The sequence below is a fragment of the Sinocyclocheilus rhinocerous genome, unplaced genomic scaffold (assembly GCF_001515625.1).
Source record: "Sinocyclocheilus rhinocerous isolate Xijiao unplaced genomic scaffold, SAMN03320098_v1.1 scaffold2022, whole genome shotgun sequence".
In the NCBI taxonomy this organism is placed as follows: domain Eukaryota; kingdom Metazoa; phylum Chordata; class Actinopteri; order Cypriniformes; family Cyprinidae; genus Sinocyclocheilus; species Sinocyclocheilus rhinocerous.
Window position 1 is genome coordinate 87,326 of NW_015664210.1, and position 11,587 is coordinate 98,912.

Sequence of the window (11,587 nt, forward strand, 5' to 3'; positions counted from 1 at the left end):
ATATATAAATCCTAAACCTTTGAACAGTAGTGTATGTGTTTGTATAAATACAGTACATATAAAAACTAAATACCATATAAAACCATTTATTAATAAATGTATATTAAGATGTTGAATGATTACATATTCATTTATCATTTGCATCAAATAGTACTTTGGCATTATGGTATTCCTATAGTACCATGTTCACAAATCGATGGTAATATCATAGTGCTTTTTGTAAGTTTTTTGTAAGCATAAAACAGAGCTTTTTTATATGATTAACCAAAGCGTTTTATATATTTTTATGGTATTTTTTAAAATGGTATAAAACGTATTTAAAGTTTTAAATTGTTTCAATGAAACACAAATTTGGAAAGATCTGTTTATATATTTGTTAATGCGTTTGTTTGTTTGTTTGTTTCTGTGTGTGGACTGTGGAGTCATGACCAAAGAATTGTTAAAGTGTGTGTGGTAAAGCATATGGCTACGCTGATGGGCTCTTTTTGGATGGCTCATTCTCAGCGAGCTTGTGTGTGTCCTTTTATGTGAGAGTCAGAAAGCGTGCGGTGCTGTTCTCAGGGTCTCAGATGTCCACTCTGTGGTCGTTTTTAGCGTCAATGCCACTTACTGTCATTTGGGACAGTTGCACACAGTCCGACACAGACGGCTAATTAAACGGGCTAATTATTATACTCCTCACCCTCCGATATTTATATGCCAGTCAGTTTTTCATATCCTCTCCTTCCTTTTCTTTATCTCCCTTTCAAGGGAAAAAGGGGTCAGTCAATTCACACTCATCAGCTAAAAGTTTCGACTTGTTCCTCTTTGAAAATGCTCTCCACTGAACTGGAGCTGGCGATGAGAATGGAGTCATTTCAGTATTCCTTATCTCACTCCAGCTTGGCTTGTTCTCTACTCTTTATGTCATTACGAGCCCTGCTGTTACGGATTCAGGTATTAAGAAATCTTTGGGCGCCTTTATCAGTCGGATGGCGTCCAAGTTGAGACGTGCCAAGCCTGTCTGAGGTGTAAACATAATTTTGGCATTGTACTCTCCAAAAGTTAGCAACGTACAGTTCAAGAGTGCAGCAGTTATATGGTTAAACTTTCACATTTGATGTAACGTCATTGTTTTGGTTGTTCATGTTCTGATGTGGAGGGATTGAGTTTAGAAAATCATTGTCTGTAAATAGCTCACTATTCATTCCGTTGAGCCTTTCAGCATCTGTATGTTGGTATGTGATTATGAGCATGTTTGTGTACCTTTTTATTTACTGAAACCGTGCAAATAACTCAGCTGTCCTGCTGTGATCCAAAGAATAATTAAAGAAATAATTCACCACCGAATACAAAGTTGGTCGTTATTTACTCAATCTTATGCTGTTCGAAATGCTGTCATGTAGGAATCAATAACGTTGGATTATCTTAATTATGTTGATTTTGCTGTAACATGTTTTAATATGCACAAATGCAAATTTGAAAGCTTAAATTTTAGGCATGAATTTCACAAGATCTACTGTTATGATATGGTACTTTTTATGATTTTGTCTTCTTTTGTTTGAAAATGAGCAACCTGGACCTGTCCTAAACATCTTTTGTGTTTCATGGAACAAAAACAAACATCATGAGGGTCTTTCAAATGTCACGAGGATGTTTCAATTACAGTATATATATATACAGTATAATTATAGTAACTTATTTTGGGGTGAACCATCAATGATGGCAAAAAAAAAAAAAAAAAAGATAGTCAGATAGTTCTCATGATGTTATTTTATTCTGTTCAACAAAGAAAGTTTTTACATAAATCCATTGCAGCACTAACTTGTTATGTGGTTGCTAGGGTGTTGCTGGATTGTTGCTAAGGTTTGCCATTTGGTTATGATGGTGGTTGCTAGGGTGTTCTGGGTGGTTGCCAGTAAGTAAGCAAAGCTTTATTTTTAAAGCTTTATTTTAAAAATGTGCTTTATAGAAAACATACAAATGCCATACAGTTATGTAATTTGAGCAGAATTAAGTTCTAAAAGAATAACAAAATAAATAAAGGAATGTTTTTTTTTAAAATGTTCTATTCATCAAAGAATCCTGAAAAAATGTATCACGGTTTCCACAAAAATATTAAGCAGCTGTTTTCAACATTTATAATAATCAGAAATGTGCTGAAAATTCAGCTTTTCCTTCACAGGAATACATTATATTTTAAAATATATAAATAGAAAGCAGTTATTTTAAATTGTAATAATATTTTACAATACTACATTTTTTTTAGTAAAAAAACCCAAACAAAAACAAAACAAAAAAACCTACCAATCTCAATCTGGTAGTGTATTTGTCTATTTTTTCTTCCCCCCACCCAATTTTTACTGTGCTTTTTTAACATCTTCAGCTCTTCTAAACATTCTGTTAAAAATATTTTGTGTTTCATAGAACAAAAACACTCTTATGAGTTTCAAACGACATGAGAGTGAGTAAATATGAATTTTATTTTGGGGTGAATTATTTGTTTAAAAGCAATGGCAGCGAACAAAACAGCCAGACATTTTTCACATTGTTAGTTTGCTTTATTTTGCCCAACAAAGAAAGTTTTGCCCAATGCCATGGCAGCCCTAACTTTCTGTCTGCAGTGGAACACACACACACACACACACACACGGGAATCTGTACACAGATTACTCCTGGCTAAGCCCCTCTAGATGGACACACTGGCTTCTCATGTCTTTGTGAGGACTCAAGCTGCACCCCATGAAAAGAGGCTCTTCACGGCGGAAGAGAGGTGAAGAAAAAAGCTGATTCCCTCTTTCTCTCTCTGCCTCCCAAATTCAGAGCGCTGGACTCTTGCAGTGCCCTGCGGAGGTTCACAGAAGTGAAAGCAGTATTTTTCTCTGGAGATGTCTCCTCAATGTTCCACTTTCACTCTGCATGGCTGCGTCAAATGCACACAAACACACACACTGAGCCGTAATGGGTTTATAATTGTAAATGGACCCCCAAAAGTGGATGAAATCCTAAATGGATGATGGATTTCAGCTTGTTCATGTATTTGTTCACTTATTTATAATAATATGTGCTCCCACACAAAAGCACCAGAGTTTAAAGCTGTGCAAAGTTGTGTGGTCAGCATTCTTTAGTACACACACACACACACATACACACACTGAGATCTTACTGCTCATGTAAAGGATTCATTTACAATTTGACAGTGATTGATTTCTAATAAAACTTAGCCAAGTCTTTTTATCGGTTTAGCGTGTGATATGAAAGCATTCATTTCCTGTGAAGAGGGGAAGTTGATGCCAGCTCTGCTGCTGTTTTATGAATTCATATGGGGAGAAAAATCTGTGTTCAGAAGGTTTGTTTTAAGGCTGATTTTTTATTTGATATTTAGGCCAAATATGGTATAGAATACTCAACCCGATCTCATGAAAGTGCATATAAATAGTACGCCAAATAAAAACGAAAACTCGTGGTATTGATACGCAAAAATGGACTTTGGCGTGTATATACTACGCGATGGGTAGGTTTAGGGTTGTGGGGTAGATGCGTATCATATGTACGCGAAAACTGCGTATCATACGCACACCAACAAATTTCGTATCATATGCACGTGAAAACTGCGTATTATATGCACTCCAAACACATGCGTATCATATGCACGCCAAAGCCCATTTTTGCGTATCAATACCATGAGTTTTCGTTTTTATTTGGCATACTATTTATACGCATTTTCATGAGACCGGGCTCGAATACTTGATACTAAACTAGTACTATTTTTGAAAATATTTGGGTTGTTGACGTGACATGGCATTTTCACTGTCCCACAAGATAAAAATTTATATAATTAATGTTGTCGTTATTTAAAATGCAGTAAATCATTAAACATTTCTTTGCCCTACATGGACCTGTTGTTATAAATGCTGCAGTGTCATTAGATTAGATTTTTACATTTTTGAGCCAAATCTCAAAATTGTCCTATGGTGTGACTGTCTCAAGCATGGTTCAGTAAATTACAACTTTTATAAATTAAAAAGAAAAACAAAAATGTTAATAAATACCTCCGGCATAATTGTACAAGTGTCTATTTTAGTAAATGGCAATCATTTGTTTTATCCATATATTTCTGAAAGCGTAGGAACTTGATATATTTTGTCTCTGAAAACCATGTCACCTATGGTGTGACACCATATCCTGATTTTAAATTGTCCAGTTCCAGAGAAACGCCTGTACTGTCACACCAGAGGACAAGGTCTCTTTAAAAAGCGTTTTAAATAATTAAATAAGATTAATTTAACTCCTTTTTATTCTTTTTTGATCATTTCCAGTGTTTTTAAATGCAATAATTACATTAATTAAACTATTTTCTGATGTTTTTGCAGAAAACTTGTACTGTTATAAAGTGTCATGAAAATAAGTATAAAATGTGGTAATTTGTTTTTGAAACCGAAATAATTGAGGGAGAGAAATTACTGGAAGAGAGGACATGGAAATATAGACAGAACATTAACAGAGATCCACCAGAAGGGAGGAGATCCTAAGAGAATGATGCAGAAAGTAAATAGAATCAAAATGATGCCTTAAAAAGAGTAGCCATATAATAAAAAAAAATCCATTCACATCTTAATGAATATAGTTTGAATATCAATCATATTTAGCTGTGCCACACATGTAGCAGGGGGGCTAGAAAAGTTTCAGATCAAATGATTAATTAAAATCAAAACAACAAGATAAAAACATCGTAGTTAAGGCCACCGAATATAAAGTGGGACCGAATTTTGTTGATGAAAATGATTTTTTGTTTTGTTTAAAAAACATGCTGATATTGTTTGTATCAAAATTAAACTTTCTCCTTTGACATGTTCACAATTAAATAGAAATAATTTAATAACTACCATTTCTGTCCTTTAGTGTGACGTAATGTCCTATGGTGTGACACACATAAAAGAACCACAGATTTGTTTTAATCTCAAAATATCAACAAAAAAAAAAATAATAAATTACAAAAAAAAATTTGTAATAGGGGGGATATAAATATCACTCATCTTAAAATTGTATATTTTTCAGCAGTTTTGAACGGATGACAGCAAAGTTTGTCCTGAAATTGTCCAACAAGTCATGGGGAAAAAATGATGTTAATTATAATTTCATATTAAATAAATAACACTATATGAAAATAAATGGTAACATTTTTAGCAGTTTTGAACGAATGACAGCAAAGTTTGTCTTGTTGCCAAAGTTGGTCTTGAAATTGTCCAACAAGTCATGGGTAAAAAATTGTTAATTATAATTTCATATTAAATAAACAGCACTATATGAAAATAAGCGTCTAACAATGAAGATAAATCTCTCTCATGCTATTTATATATTATTAAGAGTTTTTTTCTTCTTAATTTTTGCTATGTCACACCATAGGACAAATTTATGGTACAGTTCAGTGAAAATGTAAAAAAAAACAATAAAAAAGAATTGACGAAGTTAGTGACCCTTTATATTTTCTCAAAGATCAGACTTCACACTACATAAATATATGCATTTCTTCTTAAAAAATGGTATTTTACAAAATATTTACATTTTTTACTGCCTATTTGTCAACTACCCATTTATATATTTTTGTATATTTTATTTGTTATTTTAGCGGTTTTTTATTTGATAAAATATATTTGATTTAACTTTTTTTCTTTGATATATTCTGTCATTGCTATATATATATTTTTACATTAAAAATATATATAATATGTAAAAAAAATAGTATATATTATGTATGTATGTACATATGTATCCTTTTTTAGTACATTTTATTTATTTATTTATATTTTTCCTATAATTTCCTTAACATCTGTTTTGCTATGTGCATTGCTGTGGGATTTCTAGGGCTGTTGCTAAGGTGTTCTTTAATGTGTTGCTAGGTGGTTGCTAGGGTGTTCTGGGTGGGTGCTGACTGGCCCAAGTCAAAAGTTTCCCAAGTGTCTGATATTCAGGTCTCACATGGCTCAGGTTCATTCTCCAGTTTATGCCTATTGGATTTGTTTTGCCTTTTGTCCGCCAGGCAAAAACCTTTAAAACAAGCACTTAAAAAGTAATAGAATACCTCTTCTCAACAAGCTACATGATTTGGGCTATCATTCACTTAGTTTGCAATATTAAAAATACAGTGCACCTTATTAAAAACAGTATAATGACAGCAACATAAGAGTCTATAGATCTGTATTAAAATAGCTTTGCAAAGTGGTCTTCCAAGACTTGGAAAGGTGTAGGAAATGTTACTCTAAGAATAATTATTGTTTGCCGCATTAAAACTTTTTGAAATCACAAGAAACAGAGACACAGATCACGATGCCGCTTCTGTTTTCCAAGTGCTCTGTGCTCATTCGAAACCGTGGGCTGTGTGTTCTGTGCAGGCAGATTGAGACGCCAAAGGCACACACTGTCTCCTTTGGCAGTCAGTTCAATAGCACTGACATAAAAGCATTTAATAACATTCTAATCACACGCTCTCGGCCTTGCCAGAAAAAACATTTCACAGCTGAAATTAACGCAAAATAACAAGAGAGTCCTCAAGAATCTGTTTAGCAAATCTGTTGTGATGCGGAATAAATCTTTATTAGCGCTATCTCATCTGAAGATATCCGAAAAATCATAAATAGGTCAGGAATTAAATGCGAGCGCTAGTGCAGATAAGCTCGATATGTGGGGAAAAAAACAAAGTTCAAAGGTCAAAGTTATTACTCCAACCAAAAGTCAAAGCATCTAATTGTCATGACTGCATTGTTTTAATCGGCTGGATTAGAGCTGCAGTGCTGTTTCAGACATGTATTGATCTACAGACATGAGATAAGTAAACAGTACACTGGATTAGATGCTCTGGACTGCAGAGAGACACACATAAACATTTAGAGGAGGCAGGAAAATCTCAGATAAAATGTGAGCGTTTGTTCTATAATGACTTCAATTGTTATACGACCATATGCCAAGGGCAAAACAACAATTCATGTGCCTGTGTGAACAGAATACGATGCTCTTGAGTGCCTTTAAACGGCCTTCCTCTGGCTTATTGTCTTAGCAGTCTATCTAGTCGGTCTCTGAAATGGTTTCACCTTTAGATTGCGTGGTGCACTATAGTTATTGCATCTATCAAGCTGCATTTGTTCCTTTGTTTATCCTGTTTTTGTCCTGGCTTAAAGTTGAATATGTTTGTGAATTAGACTATCAAAACTTGCTGTCGTGTCCAATCAGCCTTGTGTTTTCCTGTCATCCTAGTTCATGTTTAATTCTGTTTCCGCTGCTGGCTATGCGAGGCACGCGGCGGGCCTTAAGTCTCTCTGTGATATTATCTGGGACGTCATACATTAATCATCTCAGCATTCAAGTGTGGAACGGCACATTTCCCTCATGAGCTGATCATTTACATAAATAAATGGAATGCACGGCCAATCAGATCAAAACTCAATGTCCCATTAATAAAGCGATCATCGGGAGTGTTTATGACGGCTGTGCTTGGCCTGTATTTTGGAGTTTATTGCAAATGCTTTCCTGATTAATGCGATGGCTTTAGATTTATGAGCATTTCACGCCATGGTTGTTTGGTAATCTTGGCTTGATGTGAGGCCTGTTCTCTATAAACTTTAAGCTTTAAGTCCATTTGCTCATCAGTTGTATAAGTGGCATTTGTTTATGAATATGCCGCTTGAAAAGATGATGTGGGCGACTGAAAGCTGTTGCGAGTTGTGGATTTTTCAGGATGTCTTCCTGGATCAATTCCTGGTGATTCATTAAGTGGATGGATAGATGCATGATTGATAGATAGATAGACAGACAGACAGACAGACAGACATACAGACAGACACACACACACACACACACACACACACACACACACACACACACACACAGACAGACTAGATAGACAGACTAGATAGATAGATCAAAATGGCAATATGTAAGTTAGTCATTATTAACTTCTTGTTTATTGAACTGTTGCATAAAAATAATTTCACACTTGCAGTTGTGCTGGTCTGAATATCAGAATAACAGCAATATTTCCTGTGTGGTCTTGCTAAAAATATGCATTGTTTGTTCATATTTATTGTTAGATTAGATTTACTAATGGTTAGATTAATTTTTAGATTGTTAACAATTATTATAGTTTGTAAGAATAAAAAGTCATAAAATGTAATTTGGGTACATAAATACATTTGAATAAATAACTACAACAACTATTAATAATAATAATTATTATTAATTTTATTTTAGGCCAACAGGTTCTAACACAATCTGATATAATCACATTGCTATTCACATGGTGCAGCTGATTGGTTTCTTTTCACATCAGCAGCCAATGAGCTTGCTGCTCAGCATTCAAATATTTGGCTAGTGCTTGCTGTAGCAGTTGCAGCGCGCTTCAGAAATCCTCCACCTTCCCCAGCTCCACCTGTATAGATCTGCTACATGGTAATTTCATGTATGTTATATATGGGGGTTATTTCATATTTCTGCAGCAGCAGTATTTACTACATGCTCACAGCAGCATGTCTGTGGATGTATTGGCAGTAACAGCGGGAAAATTCAAACGAACTAAAAACTAACAATTGCTGTACTCCGAATTGCCGCTATTTGAAAGTGAAAGTAAAATGCGCACGCCGCTGCCCTGCTGGAGTAGCAGCATAGCAGATCTATTCCGCCAAGACCAAACACATTAACATTGTCATTTATATTTTAGGGGTGAACGATTAATCGAAATCCAACCGAAATCACGATTTGGCTTGATGCGATTATTGAATCACAAAGGCTGCGATTTTTAATGAGCGCCAGTAGTAAATGCTGCTCATCTCTGGAAGCGCTGTGAGTTTGAGTCGCGTATAACGTGCATCTGATTAAGCAACACACTCCAAACACCCTCTCAAACTTAATGAGAAGCGTTTATGAAACCTGTTGTTGAGAACATTATAACATGATTTTACTCCACAACATCAGTCGAGTGTTTTAAAATATCTGATGTGACTTCTTGTTACAGAATGAAAATATATTCTATAATGCAATAAAGGCTATGTCAATTAGCATTGTATTACAAATTGACTTTATTAATATGAAAATACCCGAGATGGTGTGAAGAACACGGATAAACCATATATTGTCGTAGGTTTATTGTCTTCATGTTTAATCAGTTCATACGTTTCTAGATAGGTTTATTGTCTTCATGTTTAATCAGTTCATACGTTTCTAGATGCTTTTAATTCAGTCACAGCGATTGCTAAATACCTTTGTCCATATTTTAGGGATTTCCTGGAACTTCATGTATTCAATTACTTCTGTGGTGCATCTGTGGATTTTCTGAGCGATGGCGCCCTCTGGCATCCAGAAATGAAACAGACATTACATGAGTTTAGCATTCAGTAATGCACACTCAGTCCTATAAATAGGCCTTAAGTAGGAAAAAATACTACTTCTGATAATCATATGATAATCCATGTTTTTCTCCAGTGTATAGAAGTGTACAGGAGTTTTTATTTTTTCTTTCTCCACAGTGGATGTATAAAAGGCTCATATTTCATATTAAACTCCGTTTTTGATTTTACATACCTCCTGATCAAAATTAAGAAATTACTGTCAAAGATTTTTATCATAACATTATCATATGATGTACAGTTATAGGCCTGTATGTTAACGAGTAACCCTGCAGTTTTCTGTAAAACAATAGTTTTATGTTAAATAAAATTTATATTGTTATTATCTTTTTTTATCAAATTATTATATTGGTATTTTTTTGCTAATTTGTTTTAAAAATCACATTTAAATCGTAATTTTAACCAGAAAAATCGCAATTTGATTTTTTCCCCAAATGATCCAGGAACATATCCAACTTTGCAAAATTACTTTCACCACATAGATGTGATTTTCTGTTTTGTTCCTGAATGAGTCAAATTCAGCTCAGCATCCAAGTTTCGACAGCCACCCCGTGAAAAGACTTGACTCACGGTAGATGTGCGCTCCCTGATTCACAAGTCATTCTGACTCTGAAATGAGTTGGAGTCTGAAAATACTGTTCTGCGCAGCCTTGAGTGAAATCAGTCATGCGTTTACACAAATAAAATGGAGAATATGGGATAGGGGGAGGTGTGTGTATGCGTGCGTGTGTGTGTTTGTGTGTGGGTGTGTAACTAATCAATACACCGTGGGGGCTATCGCCAGGCTTGAGTGCATAAAACAACAAATCTCTTCATGGCCCTACACACTTTAAGTCTCTATCTATTCATGTGCCTGTGGAGGATGCCTTGAAGCTTACTGAGACTCTGATAAGTAGACGTGTGTGTTTGTGTAATCGCCCACAGGAGAGCCGGTCTAACAGATCTTAAAGTCCACAGTGGGCGAGAGTGAATAGTATGAAAATAAAGCATGAATGTGAATACTGACTCGCTGCATGTCACTTTCATGCACACCGTCACCTTTTAGAGTCAGCTCTCTGTCTCTTTTATTACTGTAAGTCGCTTTCTAGCCTCTTTCTGCTATCTAGTACAGTGCATATCTTATTCTTTCACCCTCTCTTTCTCTCTCAATCGATTTATATTTCACTGTTTTCAATTAAATTTAGTGTGCTTTATTAGCATGACAAAAACTGCATATTGCCAAAGCATTTGCAGTGTAGATTAATTACAATAATGGATATGGAGTAATCTTATTTAATATTAACAATAATTTTGTTTTATTTAGTTTAGTGGGTTTAATGTAAAAAGAAAAGAAATAATAGTTTACCCAAAAATTTAAATTTGCTGAAAATGTACTAACCCTCAGGCCATCCAAGATGAATTTGTTTCTTCATCAGAACAGATTTGGAGAAATTTAACATAACATCACTTGCTCACCAATGGATCCTCTACAGTCAATGGGTGCCGTCAGAATGAGAGTCCAAACCACTGATAAAAACAACATAATAATCCACAAGACTACTTGTGGAGAAACAAACTCATCCATATCTTGGATAGCCTGAGCCAATTTTCAGCAAATTTTCATTTTGGGTGAACTGTTCCTTTAAGATCTACAGCATTTTTGTCACAATATCAATAACAAGTAATTTTGACTGAGCCTCAGTTTTATTTATTTATTACTATTTTTTTTTTATTACAGGAAGGCACAATGGATGTACACAGTGCCTCGTAGAAAATTGCAATTAAAATGCACTTTAAAAAAAAAAAGTATATTGACAAGACCTAAACATTATGTTTTTGCATGAGACTAGTGTGATAGAATCATCTGCTAAACTGTCTGTGGAAAGTTATGTAATCTGCCAATTTCAATGTCAGGACCGCTATGCTAAATATTGCAATTTTCATACAGTATGTGCCAAGATACCATGAAGAGACGTGATGCAATTACCGCAAACCACTGTTTGCATGGAGCAAACACCACTCATAGAAATGACATCGGTAACACATCAGAAGTTCATCCACCTAGAAAAGTATTCCTACCTCAAAAAGGATAATTATACGACTTTACAGCTTGAATAATAAACTGGCTTTTGCTGAATAATTTGTAGACGTCCTTAACAAAAATACACACTTCACATTTCTGCTTTTAAACTCTCCAGAACCACTGCAGCCATGTTTTTTTTTTTTTTTTTTTT